The sequence below is a fragment of the Chiloscyllium plagiosum genome, unplaced genomic scaffold (genome assembly GCF_037043375.1).
Source record: "Chiloscyllium plagiosum isolate Xiang-an unplaced genomic scaffold, Cpla_swu_hap1 HiC_scaffold_17, whole genome shotgun sequence".
In the NCBI taxonomy this organism is placed as follows: Eukaryota; Metazoa; Chordata; class Chondrichthyes; order Orectolobiformes; family Hemiscylliidae; genus Chiloscyllium; species Chiloscyllium plagiosum.
In genome coordinates, this window is record NW_028270155.1 from 26,817,724 (window position 1) to 26,833,975 (window position 16,252).

Consider the following 16,252-nt stretch of genomic DNA (forward strand, 5'->3'; position numbering starts at 1 on the left):
CATGAAAAGAGTTAGAAAAAGCAATTCAATGATGGTGATTGTGTCGTGATGTTGAGTGACAGCAACCAGCAGCAAGATAACCAGGTTGTCAAAAAATGTGCAACAGAGAACAATGCGTACCTCTCCAGATGAGAACATGATTACCAGATCAGGGTGAGTTATCAAGCATCCAAAGCATTGTATTAAAGATTAGAATGCTTGACTTTAAATTGCTGTTTTACCTATTTGCATAATTATCTCATTGACACATACTTGTACACTATATAACAAGATATATCTGTTTGGGATAAATTATCTTTGTAAAAAGGGACATTTTTGGAGGCGTGCACAAGACCTCATCACTTTATCATCGTGTGTGAATTGTTGATCGAAAAAAATCACACTCCATTTGCCTTGTTCACTTGAAGCATGACACACTATTGAACTTTTACTTGGGGCAGGAAGAAGCAGAGGTGGGGCTATGTTGCTGGGAGATTGAAAAACACTCCATAAAATTCAGTGTTTTCAGATGGTGTCACCGAGGGACAGCATGTAGTTGAGCACTAGAAAGGGGCAAAGAGATAAATCTTTGGGCAATACAAGAGGCAAGTCCAGGATGAGAAGCCATTGAAGTGACCCTCTGGCCGCCCCCTGATAGATAAGAGTAGATCGTGTTGAATTCCGTCCACCCAAGTTAAATTTCAGCAGAGAGGTGCTATAGTCAATTGTGTCAACAGCATCAATTTCAATAATTTTATATCATTGTCTTGTTATTCCAGAAGAATTTTTGTTTTGCTATTGTATTTATGTGAACAAACCATTGATGTAATTGGTGGATGGTGGAAAACTGATTGCAATATGTAAAATTAAACCCAGCTTGTATTGAGCATGTTTGGAAAAAATTACATTTACGATGAAGTATTCATTATATAAATTGTTTTACTGAAAGTCAGATATATTTTCTGTGTGGAGCAGCCACTAAGATACATCTTAAATAGCCCCAAGAAAATAACCTGGATTATTTTATGCAGCTTATAATATTTAAACACATTTAGATATTTACTAGTATTGTCGGAGCTATGAGCCAAAAGCAAGAAATTGGGATTAGTGTAGTCAGATCATTGATGACCAGCTCAAACACAATGGGCCGAGAGGTCTCCTCCAGTGCTGTAAAGATCTATAAGTTTAAATTAACTCGAACACTTCATAGGTGCAAAGGCAAGAGTCAAACCAGAGTATATGATAAATAAATCACATTTCCTCTCATCTTTGGATAGAATGTATACTCTATGTGCAATATGTTTGCCCTTCTCCCACCTCTATCCAGATTTTCTAAGAAGTATAGTAATGTCATTTGGTTCTATTTGTCAGGCCCTGCTCCTTGATTTCCTGGAAAATTTGCACTGTTCCACTGATATTCTCACCAAAACCATAGAAGTTTTGATTAGTTCTGCTCTATTTAAGTGAGTCGACAATCAAGAGTGTTATAGATTTCTGCCAGTATTCTCGCTGTTGCCACTTCGACTGCAAAATAATGACTTAGGTGAGTCCTTGATCACCTGGTATCTATGTGATTTATGACTCTTGTGATTCTCAGCTATAAAATCTGTGGAGTTTCATCTCTGCAGCCTGCAATCATGTGAATAGATTTTATGTGTATATAGGCTTGGATGTTCCATGATCAAAAATAAGTTTTCACTGTGTTAATTTTGAAATAGGGCTTTCAAGGTAAGCACTAAATCATTAAATCAATTTATTTGAACTGTGGATGTACTTAAATTTTCAAAATAATTGATTACAGGAAAATAAAATCTCTATCTTTTCTTGATACTTAAGTTATGACATAAAACCCGTGAAAACACTTGCATTATGTTAACTTTAATATAGAGTGCACAAGATGTGAAAGACCTAATTTATTAATAATGCCATTTAATTTAAAAAATGGTTTAAAATCTTTAACTTTAAATTCCTGAAACTGAGCATAGTTGCTGTATGGGTCAAGAACACAAACTTCTGTCAGTGACCAAGTTTCGTATAGTGAAACATTCTGTCAAATGGATCATACCAATATTATTTTTTTTGCACTAATTTGTTGCCGCAAATGCAGTCAGCCATTGTTCTTCTGAGTTCCTTAATGTGTAATTATGTTTAATGCACATAAGCAAATAACATGGACAACACGGTGGCAACGGGCGGCACGGTGGCTCAGCACTGCTGCCTCACAGCGCCAGGGACCCGGGTACAATTCCAGCCTCAGGTGCCTGTCTGTGTGGAGTTTGCACATTCTCCCCCTGTCTGCGTGGGTTTCCTCCGGGTGCTCTGGTTTCCTCCCACAGTCCAAAGATGTGCAGGTCAGGTGAATTGGCCATACTAAATTGCCGATAGTGTTAGATGCATTAGTCAGGGGTAAACATAGGGTAGGGGAATGAGTCTGGGTGGGTTACTTTGCGGAGGGTCGGTGTGGACTTGTTGAGCCAAAGGGCCTGTTCCCATACTGTAGGGAATCTAATGTAATCTAATCAACTGTTCCAGGAATTTCGGCGTTCTCAACAGGAAGATTGGAGTTTGAAAAGGCATCCTTTGCTGTATTCATTGCAGATTGTGCTATTCCTGGAATGTCTGGGATTATAAATCCTGCAGAGGTCCCATTCATGTAAAACATAAATGTTCAATGCCAGCAGTATCCGAAAAGCCTTATGATTGATTCCTGCATTTAGTACTTGGATGCCATTTTGTTTAATATATAGATTTGACACATCCTTTCAAATGTTCTTCATTAAATGTGAATTAAAATGTCACACGCTTATTTTTGATTCTCTTCGTTCACCATTTATTTGTCCTTCAAGTTATGAGTCTGTTTGTAATTAAACTGAGAACTCATTATGCAATTTTAGTTGGTAGCATCACTCCATAACTGTTCAGTTAATATTTTTGAGAAAGAATAATCCTTATGCTCAATAAAACAAAAAACAGATCTGATAAAATTGTAATGCAATATGTCACCAGGTGGAACAAAACAGAGGCTCTCCATTCTCTTAGTGAACTTCTTAAAATGCTATGAATTTGTTGCAAGCTTGGCCTTTCATCTGTGACTACAGTTTAAATTAAGTCCATCAAGCTAGAATGCAAATATCCTATTTCATTTGTAAATACATTTTGGTGTAATGAAACTGAAAGAAATCAAATGTACCAATTTTAAAAATCAGTTTGTGCCTCTTAAATATAATGTTAATTTTGATAAAAGTTATAAATTCCTGCATCAAAGTAGTTCAATCAGTGTATTGAGTTTGCTCCTTGACATGGAAAAAGACTTGGGATCATTTGGGAAAAGATTGTTTGGAAAGTGGGATTCTTAAATAATTTTTAACTCTCTGTCCCTGTTACCATATAAAACCGCATTAGCTGGTTTCCAAGTTTGATTGCTTTACTGGAAACCTGTGTCAGGTTTAAACAGTGATGTCACACTCCTATGAGGGAGGTCATTCCTTTAGCGTCATATATCTGCTTCACCATAAAATTTCAAAATATGCAAGAAACTCCTGGTTACAAAAACACAAAGAACTTTGGATGCTGGAAATCTGAGACATAAACAGAAATTGCTGGAGAAACTCAGCAGGTTTGGCAGCACCTGTGGAGAGAAAGCCGACTTAAAATTTTGGGTCCAGCGATCCTTCTTCAGCCATTTTAAAGAAGGGGCACTGGACCAGAAATGAGAAGCTCTGGCTTTGCTTTTACTGTACTTTGTGATCCCATGGTGAATACTGCAATACTGATAAGCGATCATTTAAATTTTATTTTCAAAATTAGTTTCCCACCAGATTAAAATTACCGTTTGAGAATATTTTTGTCCTGTTATCTTCAATGTAAAGCTAAGTTATATGTCTGATGTTGTTTGGCATTCATAAAGTCATTCAGAGCCATATGCAACATTTTCTTTGTTCAGAACATTAAAATTGTTTGTTCCTTAAAGTTTAAAAAAAGCAAACTCTGAGCTGCTAAATGTTGCTATTTTCCAATTAGTGTCACAAGTCACACTATTCACTTTCTTAATATGGCACATTCAGAAAAAAATTCTCAAGCTGTGCTCATGTCAGTGATTTGTAATCTATGCATAGTTCTCTGAATGTCTTATGCTAGATACCACATTTACCAATTGTTGGTTTTGAAGGCAAGAGGCTCAGAAAATGCAGCATGTGATATTCCTTCTTGACCTTGATATGTCAATTGATAGCACACTTAAATATGCAACCCTGCCCATTGCATTGTGTTAGTTGTGGCACGGGGAGGTGTACACCAGTCATGTAGCCTGATAGCATTTACAAGGCAGGTTGGTGTTGGATGAGGGTGAAAAGGTTTAAGTAGGTCTCTGCCACCCCACCACCTAAGTCACATCTCCTTTTAATCATCGCCCAACCCCCACCTCAATAGACGTCTTTCACTTGGTGTTTCTTGATGTACACCCGGCGGAGAATCTCACCTGGACCCTCAACACGAGCTCCATAGCTAAGAACACCCAGCAGCATCTCTGCATTCTGTGTAGGCTGAGGAAAGCCCACCTCCCTCTCCCCCCCCCCCCCCACCCCCCACCCATTTCTCACCACATTTTACAGAGGGTTAATTGAGAGTACCCTGAGCTACTGCATCACTGCCTGGTTCGGGAATTGCATCGTCTCAGATCGTAAGACCCTACAACAGATAGTGAGGACAGCTGAGAGGATCATCGGGGTCTCTCTTCCCTCCATTACAGACATTTACACCACACACGCTGCATCTGAAAGGCTAAGAGCATTGTGGAAGACCCGACACACCCTTCACTCAAACTCTTCTCCCTCCTGCCATCTGGCAGAAGATACCGGTACATTCAGTCTCTCACGGCCAGACTGTGCAACAGTTTCTTCCCTCAAGCCATCTCAGGCTCCTTAACACAGTATGATCGGACTCTTTCCTTTCTGGAATTCTTTGCATGACTTCGAAATGCTGCGAGAAAACATGTATTATTTATCATTTTCCGATTACAATGTAAATTATATGTTTTACACGTCTTATGCACTTTATGCTGTGTGCGAGTGTGTAGTCTTTGTTTGTCCTGGAGGAACGCTGTGTCTTTTTATTGTATCAGTTGTATATGGTAGAAACAACAATTAAAAAGCTTACTCTACTCTACTTTCAGTTGGTACCTGACATTTGGCCCTCACTGACACCCTACTCTTGCCTCCAAATGGGCTAGCCTCACCTCTCCCTCATGGGTTTCCTACGGGTATTCTGGTTTCTTCCCACAGTTCAAAGATGTGCAGGTTAGGTGGATTGGTCATGGGAAATGCGGGATAACAGAGGTGGGGTGGGGCGGGGAGGTGGGTGGCGAGAAGCATTGAGGGGTGGTGTGGATGGATCACCCACTGGGCTTTTGGCCAAATTCTATGATTCTATTCTACGATTCTAGGTGGGGGGGGGGGGTGAAGTTTCACTCAGTGTCAAATAATACCTAGTCGAAGGATATAGAGCAACTGGCTTTTTGGTGAGTGGGCTCTTGATCAACATTGTACTTGGCAATGAGAACACAATACTCAGAAAAATCCAATCTTCAGTTTTCAACAGTCTCATAGAAATAATACTTTATAGAATCACTGAATCCCTACAGTGTGGAAGACTATTTGGCCCATTGAGTTTACACTGACCCCTTGAATTTAGCATGGCCAAGCCAACTAACCTGTACATCTCTGGACCATGGGAAGTATCCAGTGTGCTTGGAGGAACTCCATGCAGACACGGGGAGAATCTGCAGACTCCGCAGTCATCCAATTGAATTGAACCTGGATCCCTGGTGCTGTGAGGCAGCATTGCTACCCTCACCATGCCACCCTTTTACTATAATTATTAATTCTTATTGCATAAATGTTTGCTCTGCATTAATCTTAAACAAGTATTAAAGGTAAATAACTTAAAATGGAAAGGGATTTGGGTACTACCACTCCACCACTGATGCTCAGTAGCAGCAATATGTACTATCTACAAAATGCTTTGCACAAATTCACCAAACATTTTGAGGCAGCACCTTCCAAACCCACGTCCCCTTCCATCTAGAAAGACAAGGGCAGCAGATATAAAGGAACATCATCATTTGCCAGTTCCCATCCAAGCCACTCACCCTCCTGGAAATATATTGTCATCCCCTCACTGTCACTGGATCAAAATTCTGGAATTCCCTCTGTAAGAGCATTGTGGGTCAACCCACAGCAGGTGGACGGCAACATTTTAAGAAGGCAGCTCACCACCACCTTCTAAGGGCACTTATAGATGCTGGCCAGCCAACAAAACTCACATCCCACAAATGAATTTTAAAATGTTCAACAATGAAGGAATTGCTCTTGTTATGTTTACTACTGCTCACAAATATTTGAACAGAAACTTAAGGTATTCCGAGATCCTTTCTCAGTGTGGCAAAAGGGGACTTGTTCCATGCATTAGCATAGTCAACCCTCTGGGTGTGGTACATCGGTAATGAAGCAAGTTGAGAAGATTGCCTGAGAAAACTCCCTAGGTCTCACAAAGATAAATCCTTCATGAAACTCCCTAAAGTTGACCTTAACTGATTTCTGGCGAGATTTAGCTCTACATCTCGAATACTGTGTCCAGGTTTTGGTCTTTTTTTTTAAGAAAAGGTGTAAATGAGTTGGAATGGTTCTGAGAGGAGGTTTATTAGATTGGGACATCGAATGATGGATTGTCTTTGGCGGCTAAGTAAACAGAATGGGCTTGTTCCGTTGGAGTTTAGAAGATAAGAGATGATTTGATTGAAGCATCTAGAATAGTCTTGACAAGGTAGACATGGAAAGGATGTCTTCTCTTTGGGTGAGTCCAGTAGTAAAAGACACAGTTTTAAAACTAGGGATCACCCATTTATGTTTTGCCTCTCAGAGGGTTGTGTGACTTTGGAACTTACTGCCTCAGAAGGCAGTTGAGGTGAGATCATTAAATATTTTTAAGGCAGGGTAAATAAATTCTTGTGAAGCAAGGGAATCAAATCTTATCGGGGTAGATGGGAATGTGGTATTTGAAACACAAACTGATCAACCAAAATGTTAACTCTGATTTCTCTCAATTGATGCTGCCAGACCTGCTGAGTTTTTCCAGCAATTTCTGTTTTTGTTTCTGATTTCCAGTTCTTCAGCGTTTTTCAATCATGACCTTATTGAATGGCAAATGGGCTGGATGGTCTATTTCTGTTCCTGTTTTGTATGTTCATATGTTTGTATGACATGCAGCTTTTGGGGTTTTCTTATTTGTGTCCACAAAAAGGTGTGTGTAAAGAGAAATTAAGTTCAAAAATGTTTGCTAGGTAACCATTGGCACAAAGGCCCTCATAGTCTTCTCAAAGCTAACTTGTCCAGCAATTAAGGGCCATAAAACCCATCCCTTACATTTGTAAAAAGCTTGACTTTTTTTTCCAAAGCTATTTGAGCATCTTGAAAAAACAATTAGATCACAAGACACATTACATTGTTGACCCCATTGTCCAGGATGCCATGTAATAAAAACCCTTTTCCATCCATAAACTGTCCAAATAGTTCTGTTTCTTACAATTTTTCACATCATCCATCACATCATTCCCATCACAACATCATCTGAGGGTACATACAATAATTTGGAATGATGACAAATTTGCAAAACATAAAAAAAATTGAACTAATTTGGTTCTGACCTTCTTTAGCAAGATAGCTGTATACAAGTCTTGAGAAATACTAAAAGGTTCTATTTAACTGATTATGTTTCAGTTCGGCTTTTGTTTGTGACCTCTTTCCAAAGGCCTTTTAAAACTTGTTCTTTTTATTAGCAAACGTAATTTTTGAGTTCTTGCTGGATGCACATAACTAAACATAGCAGCTGTAGCAATTCAGATTTCATTACAAAATATAAATATTTATAAGTGCCATTTAATTTGTCACCCAGGTAACATGCTATATTTGAAAAATAACCAATTCCTGGAATGTGGCAATCACATTGTTTTGCCAGCAAAGTTACGTTGCAAAGAGTCAAGCTCTGTCTTTAGGAACACTTTGATGTTAATCAGGAATATTCTTGTGTTTGATACTTACTGTAAAAACTGCAATCTAATTAGTCAGAAATAATTTGCCATAAAAAAATTAGTTGGTTAAAATCTTTAAGGTCCTGAATAAATTTGATTTTTTTCTCTCTATTATTGATTCAGAATGCTTTTCTGTAACTTTCTGAAGTTTAGTAATGTTGCTTAATATCTCAAAACTATCAGCGATGAGCATAAAAATCTATCTGGTTCATTAATGTCTTTTCGGGGAGGGAATCTGCTATTGTTAGCTGGTCTGACTTACGCTGTAACTCTGGAATCACATTATGTGGTGCCTCTTAATAGATCTCTGAAATGGTCAAGCAAATGATTCAGTTCAAGGATTATCAGAGCTGAACAATAAATGGGGCAACAAGTATGACCATAGAGTCATAGAATCACACAGCATGGAGACAAACCCTTCAGTCCAACCAGTCCATGATGAACATAGCCCCAAACAAAATTAGTCCTACGTGCCTGCTCCTGGCACATGTCTCTCCAAACCTTTCCTGTTCATGTATCTATCCAAATGTCTCATAAATGTTGTAATTGTACCTGCATCCACCATTTCCGAAGGAAGTTAATCCCACATGTGAACCACCCTCTGTATAAAACATTTGCCTCTTATATCTTTTTAAAATTCCTCTCCTCTCAACTTAAAAATGTGCCTCCCCCACAACCAGTCTTGAAATCCCCAGACTAGGGAAAAGACAACTACTATTAATTCCATCTATACTTCTCATTATCTTATAAACTTGTATCAAATCACCTCTCAACCTCCTACGCTCCAGTGAAAAATGTCTCAACCTATCCAGTTACAACTCAAACCTTCCATGCCCAGCAATGTCCTGATAAATCTCTTCTGAACCCTCGTCAGCTTGATAATATCCTTCCTGTAACTGGGTGACCAGAACTGAACACAGTATTCCAATCTTAAATTGGCAACACTTTTGACTTAGACTGAGATGGGGAGGAATTTCTTTCCTCCGAGGGGTGTGAGTCTTTGGTACTCTTTGCCACAGAGAGCTGTGGGGGGAAGGGGCAGAGTCCTTGGCTATATTTAAAGCTGAGATAGATGCTTGATCAGTATGGGAATCAAGAGGTTTGGGAATAAACCAGGAAAGTAGATGTGAGGAATGTTTTATCATCCTACTGAATGGTAGAGCAGCCTTGAGGGGCTAATCAACTTACCCGTTTTCGTATTTCTTATGGATGCCCATAACCTGTGTAAAAATAACAATAAAAACTTTGATGAAAAATAATCACTTAATTTAAGTATAATTTGTGATTTGTTGAAATGAGAAAGGAGTACAGTACATTAATTAATTTAAAAATACATATCAAGGATAGTTATATCTTTGTTCCAGCAAGAACAACATGAAAAAAGGGTCAAAAGACATTAAAAAAATTATCATGGTAACAATGGTGTTGGGGACAGTTTATGTATTCAAATCCACTACTGGAACATGATTGGGTTATTAAGTTAATTGTTAAAAAAGAAACAAAAAACCTTGATTGCAAAATTTGGTGAACTTGCATTCTTAATGATTCAGATTTTACAATGGAAGTAAACAGTAAGGCTATCAGGACTCACCATGTTGTAAATTTAGACAATGGCTGGTGAAGATCAGGTTTGCAAGTTCTCGTGGAGAAAGGAATGGAATTGGAATTCTGCAATACCTTTAATTCTAATGAACGCCATTTAAATTGAACTCAGAAAAATAGATGCGCACTATATTTCCATATACAATACAGGAAGAGGTTTGGGTTAGAATTAGAATCCCTACAGTCTGGAAGAAGTCCATACTAACCTCCGAAGAATATCCTACCCAGAACCATTATCCTACCTTTTCCACTGACTAATGCACTTAAGCAACACATCCCTGAACGCTAGGACAATTTAGCATGGCCAATTCGCCTAACCTGCACATCTTTGGACAGTGGGAGGAAACCGGAGCACCTGGAAGAAACCTGGCAGACATGGGGAGAATGTGCAAACCCCATACAGACCGTGCCTGAGGCTGGAATCAAACCCAGGTCCCTGGCACTGTGAGGCAGCAGTGCCACCCTGTTAGGTTGTGATCTCACATGCACATCCTCTGAATTACAATTGACAGCCTCACTATACATATTTATATTTCCCAATCCTTTAATTGATTCAGGTGAGTTTGGAAGGATCCTGGGAAACCTGCCTTGTTTGAGAGTTAGCAAAATTTGGTGGAAGACTGCTCAGGAGATGAAACATTGTGATAGGGAAGTCTTAAATGTTTTGGCAATTTTAAATGTCATTATTAGCTATTGTAATATAAGCTAGAGGTGCTTTTGCTGCAATGATTTATACATAGAACAGTATAGCACAGGAATGGGCCCTTTGGCCCACCATATCTGTGCTAACAGTGGAAATGTCTGTCCTAAAAGATTTTTGACCATTGCATTGATCAGTGTTGAGATGCATGAGGCAATGAGACAAAAGTCATAGTATACCAGTCTCATTGCATGCAACATCTTCCCTCACTTGCTCTCATCCATCCCAACTCTCTCCACCCCCAAACTATTCACCCTGTATGGCATTTGTGTTGCTACTCAGTCACCCAGAACACCTTTCCCCACCTGCACCAGCACTATCAGCTAGGCAGAAACTTTCATCTCACCAATCCCTCCTGTTGACTCAGTCCAGAAGAAAATAGCTCACAACAGAGTGGAGAGAGCCTCGATGGGTGGTGTGCTTCTGACATTCTTCTCTTCACTCCCAAAGGGCAGAGATTCCTGACCCTAGCTATTGAGGAGTAAGATTACTCATTGGGTAAATCCTCACCAAGTACGAAGTATTGTGCATTTCTGTATTACTCTTCAAATAATGCCACAGTGAATATATTCTTAACATGGCCAAACATCTACCTCTTGTTTGCAAAGCAGTCCCTTGCATTTTGCAAGTCCCTTCCACTATCTCAGACAGTGACATCTTGATGCCAAGAGTACATGCTGGTGAGCACAACACTGCCATGTCTCCTCAGTTGGTTGAGGGAGATTCATTCAGTTCACTGGCACTTCAAGCCCTGTTGAAGAACAAGTACCAGGTATGATATGACCCTGTGATGTCGGCAATTCAGAACTTCATAGAAATACCCAAGCAGGCTCAGGAGCAACAGGCAGGTTTGCCAGGGTGGGGAGGGGGTCAAATTGACACAAAAGTTGGAGGACTACACCAACCCTATTTGTACTGTGCTGCCTTTGGCATTTGAGGGTCTGGCAGCTGGCAGCTGACATACAGGTCCAGCACACTCAGTTTCTGCCAGACACACACTCCATCATTCCAACCAACCTGCTCAATACCATCTGCCAAAAGGCAAAAGGTGGCAAGAGACCTTGACCTCATTCCAAGAGCCTTTTCCTCACAAGGAAGCAGGGCAGTGTCATTAGGCATCTATATGGAACAGGAATCACAGACAGGGCCTCCAGTAGTCTCCTCTCAGGATGTTGCAGAGGTGTCAGTGTCTTCTATCTCCACCCTGCCCATCTCTTTCAACTCTTTGGGATTTTGAACTGAGGACATTCTCAGCAAGTCTGGGCCCTGTGGAGGCAAACAGCCTCTGGGTCACCCATCCAAAACTCTAAGGCCAACAGCTTTCTCATTCAGAGAGGCTCCCTCCAACCCAGCGCTGACTCAGGAATGCTCCAAGAGGTAGTGGGAAGAAAAGGCAGACCTTCTGAGAGTACAAAGGCAGCATGAGTGAAAACGTTTGTAAGTGTTCACTGTTCATCATCAGCTGTATGAACAAATCTCTGTGTGGCAGCAACTAAAGATTGAAGGTGTAGAACTCACTCTAGTACTACATGACACTTTATGATTTAAGGTGTGAAATGAGCAACTCTTAAACTATGAGCTGACTATGGGAATTTAGAAGGTGATTGCTACTTTATCAACTAGGATCAGTCTTTCCAAACCACAGTACATTGCTTGTGTGTCACAGTGGGTTTGATTGCTGATGCTGCAAGATGTGGTAAGGAAAGCTTGGATCCTGGATGTGGACTTCACATGGAAGGTCAATACCAAAGGTTCATATGCAGCATATAGTCCTTGCAGGTGCCTTTCACCTGGGTATCTGTGAAATGCTGACACCCTTTAAGGGTCTCACATTGTTCAAAAGTGGAATACCTTCTGTAATTGAATGAAAGACTTACCCCACCCAGTCCAGCTGTGGTGGCAGCCAATTTCGGCTCCACTTGCTATTTGCATTAAAGTGGAAGGAAATAGTAGTCACTCTTCCCACAGTGACTCACAGACTCAATCTCTTACCCTTGGCGACTGCCAAAATGTACACATTCCTTTCCTTGTAGTCCTCCCCCTTGGCTTTGAATTTACCCACAATTCCATCAAACTTGTCCATGTAGGTCTTTATCTCCCCATTACCCTCTCAGCCCAAGATATAATGAGTAAACATGCTAGATATAGTCATACACTGACCCCCATCAAAACTTTATAAGCTCCATCATCTCCCCAATTATGGGATGAGATTAAATACCCTACAGTATGGAAACAGACCCTTCGGCCCAACAAGTCCACACCAACCCTCTGAACAGCAACTCACTCCCCTACCTTATATTTACCCTGACTAATGCACTATGGGCAATTTAGCATAGCCAAATCACCTGGCCTGCACATCTTTCAATTGTAGGCGAAAACCGGAGCACCCGGAGAAATCTCATGCAGACATGGGGAGAATGTGCAAACTCCACACAGACAGTCACCTGAGGAAGGAATCGAACCCGGGTCCCTGGCGCTGTGAGTCACCGTGTTACCCACAATGTTCAGTTACTCCCATTCACAAACATTATCTCCTCTGCACCCTAGCATACTGCCTCCAAAAACCACTTCAGTCATCCAGGTTCCCTGCCAAAGCTGATAACTCCCTTGACCTTTAGTGGTGCACCCCAAGACTAGCCATGGTGCACTTTCTTGATGAACTATCCACTACGACATTCCCAGTCTGTCTCCCTCTCTCAGTATCATTTTGTTGGAAGGTTAGTAGCTGTAATGTCAACAGAATGGAACTTGGGACAATATTTAATGGAAGCTGTATGGACTGTGTCCACTTCCCAGAGAGCTGGTGAGTGTTCCATGCCCCATCTTTACAGGACAGCCCAGCTAATTAAGTGTCAGTCTGGGAGGTCAGGATTGAGGACCCTTGCACCTGAAACCTTGCCTGCTGAAAGCTACTGATCAATGAGAGGTTATCAATTCTTCATTATTCAGTGGTGCCACAAGAGCAACGGATTGTTGATGCACATATTCACATTGACTGATTTGTGGGGGGAGGGGGATTGGCAGTAAGGGCAGAGGAGAGGCTCCCCCCTTGCTGATGCCAGAAGTCTAGCCTAGGCACTGAAAGCCTTCTAATGAGGGAAGCAACCTCGGAGTATGCAACACTTTTTGCTTTTAGGACTTCTTGGATGGCAATTTCCTCATGCACCATTGCATGAATATCAATTGGCTGAACTTAAATGGGGCAGTGGCAGAAAAGTTTGTTTGCAGAGTCATTTGCCACTCTCTTGCCTGATGAAATGTCCCCTGCCACCAAACTCTCTACCATGGAGAAAAGATTAAATTTCATCTCCAAGGTTAGACATTTAAGTTTGAGTTTTCTTTTAGCAGAATGGAGTGTTAAAAGGAGGTAAGTATGTTAACCAAAAAATGCACAGATTCGATGATATTTGTGGTCTGAAACATCTTTGACAAGAATAACACATAAAGACAGATCTGGAGTGAGGAAAAAGCTGACAAAAACATATTAAGCATTCTTAATTCCTAAGTCTCAATGATTTTGGCCATGCTTAAAAGCAAAATTACAATGCTGTGATGACTTCTGATCAATTTGGAAGCAAACAGACTCAAATAAATAAATGAATTGTGGATAAAAGCTGGAAAAATCTATAATTGGAAATTTGAGGAATTAATCTGCATATATTATGATGTTGAAACTACATGAAGGTAGTTTAGATCAATAACATATTTAAGATTAATAAAATATGGAGATTGAGGTTAGCACAACTCAAGAAGAAATCATCAAATTATTCAATCTTTTCTGTTATGTAGCACTGATAACAATTCTTCATTGTATTGCATACACCATTTCTTTTAAAATATTTTTTTTGTTGTTTTAAATCGAAAGATTGGCATTTATATTGAATTAAGTGACTTCCCCTGTTCTGCTAACGTTTTCATATATCCGTAGAATCCTTGCAGTATGGAAGAAGGCCATTCAGCCCATTGGTCCACATCCACCTTTTCAAAAGAGTATTCCACTCAGACCCAACCCTCTATCCTATTCCTATAACCAGGCATTTCCCATGGCTAACCCACCTAACCTGCACATTTAGTATGGCCAATCCACCATTCACATCTCTGGACTGTTGGAGGAAACTGGAGCAGCCTGAGAAAACCTGCACAAATATAGAGAAAGAATATAAGGCTGAGGATGGAATTGAAGCATGGTCCCTAGCGCTGTAAGGCAGTAGTGCTAACCACCAAGCTGCTGTGCTACCCTAATGATATACATATATATGGTCATGAAATAATTTATTTGGCAATTATTTTGTAGGCTTGAGTATTTTATAATTGCAATGTGAAACTTTAGTTTAAATATGGCAAATACATTAAAGAATGTAAATGTCTGAGCTCCACTTTGCTATGTATAGTGAGTCAATTTATACGATGGAAAATTTTGTAAGGTAAAAGACATCTGTTCCAATTCAGTTCAGCAGAACAGTGCATGTTTGCAATATACTTTAATGAACTTTTTCATCATATATTTGAAGTACTTTATTAATGATTTCTAAATCCCCTCAAATGGAATTTTTCCAGTCAAAATATAAAGTTTATAAACTGCTTAGGTATAGAGTATGATAAAACGTTTTCTGCACTGAAGCAGATAGAATTAAGGACAACTCCAAAATGCCAACAATACAATTGTTACTTAACTAACAAAATGACAACTTGTCCTGTGAGGCTAACTTCCAAACATTGTTCTGTCTGTGTGAATTTCCCCTGGTTTCATAGCAATACAGTTACCACAGCAGTCCATTTTAGGAACCGAACATGTCTAAAATCCATGATTCATCTCCATTTTCACTTTAAAGCTAAATGTTTTGTCTCCAGGGCATTTTTGGTTGTTGAGCTGCAACTGTTAAAATGACAGAAAATGTTCTTTTTGGTAATTATGTAGCAATAATTTAAATACTGTACAACTGAAGTTTAATGTTTTATAAAACAGTGCTCTTATAAAGCACATCTTTGTATATCAGGTCTGCTTTATGTTAGGCATACCTTTTCAAATTATCCATATTAGTCACTGAGGGATTGGCAGGAGCTGGAGTCAATCCAGTTAATTTGTTTTAAAATGTATCATGTTGTCTATGATCTCATTTGAGAAACAATTTTGCATAGACTAAAAAAGATAAGACTTTTGTATATTTTTAGTTGTGTTTGAAAGAATGTATGATTAAACTTAGGAGAATATCTCTTTTACTCTGTTTCCGAAAAAAAATCATACTCTTTGCAGGCTGTTGACCACAAAACATTATCGTCCAGCCAGGAGGCTTGGTTTGTCTGGACCATGGGCATCTCCATGACCACTGTCAGCACCAATCCATGGTCTTGCAGCATGGCAGAGGAAATTCACGCATGGAATGATGGATCATTTTCATTGTTCTTTACCCATGTGAGTTGCGTGGCAGGCAATCTGGTAAAGAGTCAATCAAAATTATCCAATAAAGGTACGTGAAGTCAAGTGGCAAAAATTAAGCTCGAATCTACAATTTTTAGTCAGTTTGGAAGTATTCCATGACTTGTGAATTTTCCACCTTCAAAATGAATAAAATTAATGGATTATTTGGGAAATACCTTACACTGTTGTCACAAAGCTAGTTCCTTGCTTTTTTCAAAAAGCTGTTCCTTGGCTCAAGGAGGGGCAATAAACCAGGCTGGGATCTGATCAGTCTGGTTTGGTACAGAGATGAAAAAGATTTTGAGAAGCTTTTTGTTTATGTGTAACAAATGAGACTTCAGGCCAAAGTGGTCATGTTTTAATGAAAGGGGAGCGGTCAGCTCTCTAGCTGAGCTGAGCAGTTTTAGTTCAGTCTTGAACTGGTGAGAAGTTCAACATGGAGCTGTGTGGAAACAAACTCTCTCTCTCT

At 39.8% G+C, this 16,252-nt stretch overlaps 1 long non-coding RNA gene across 3 annotated transcripts in view; it reads left to right on the forward strand.

The window, feature by feature from the left end:
* The window catches only part of LOC122558284 (uncharacterized), a 37,434-nt gene extending 21,421 nt beyond the window's left edge, over positions 1 to 16,013 (forward strand). For 2 of the 3 annotated variants that reach the window (XR_015759858.1, XR_015759861.1), the window contains 2 exons: positions 1,351 to 1,522; positions 2,512 to 2,884. This is a non-coding gene — a long non-coding RNA (uncharacterized LOC122558284). Of the gene's footprint in view, positions 1 to 1,350; positions 1,523 to 2,511; positions 2,885 to 15,618 lie in introns of those variants that run through there. The other variant, XR_015759859.1, reaches the window with a different exon arrangement.
* The last annotated feature ends 239 nt before the right edge of the window (positions 16,014 to 16,252 follow it).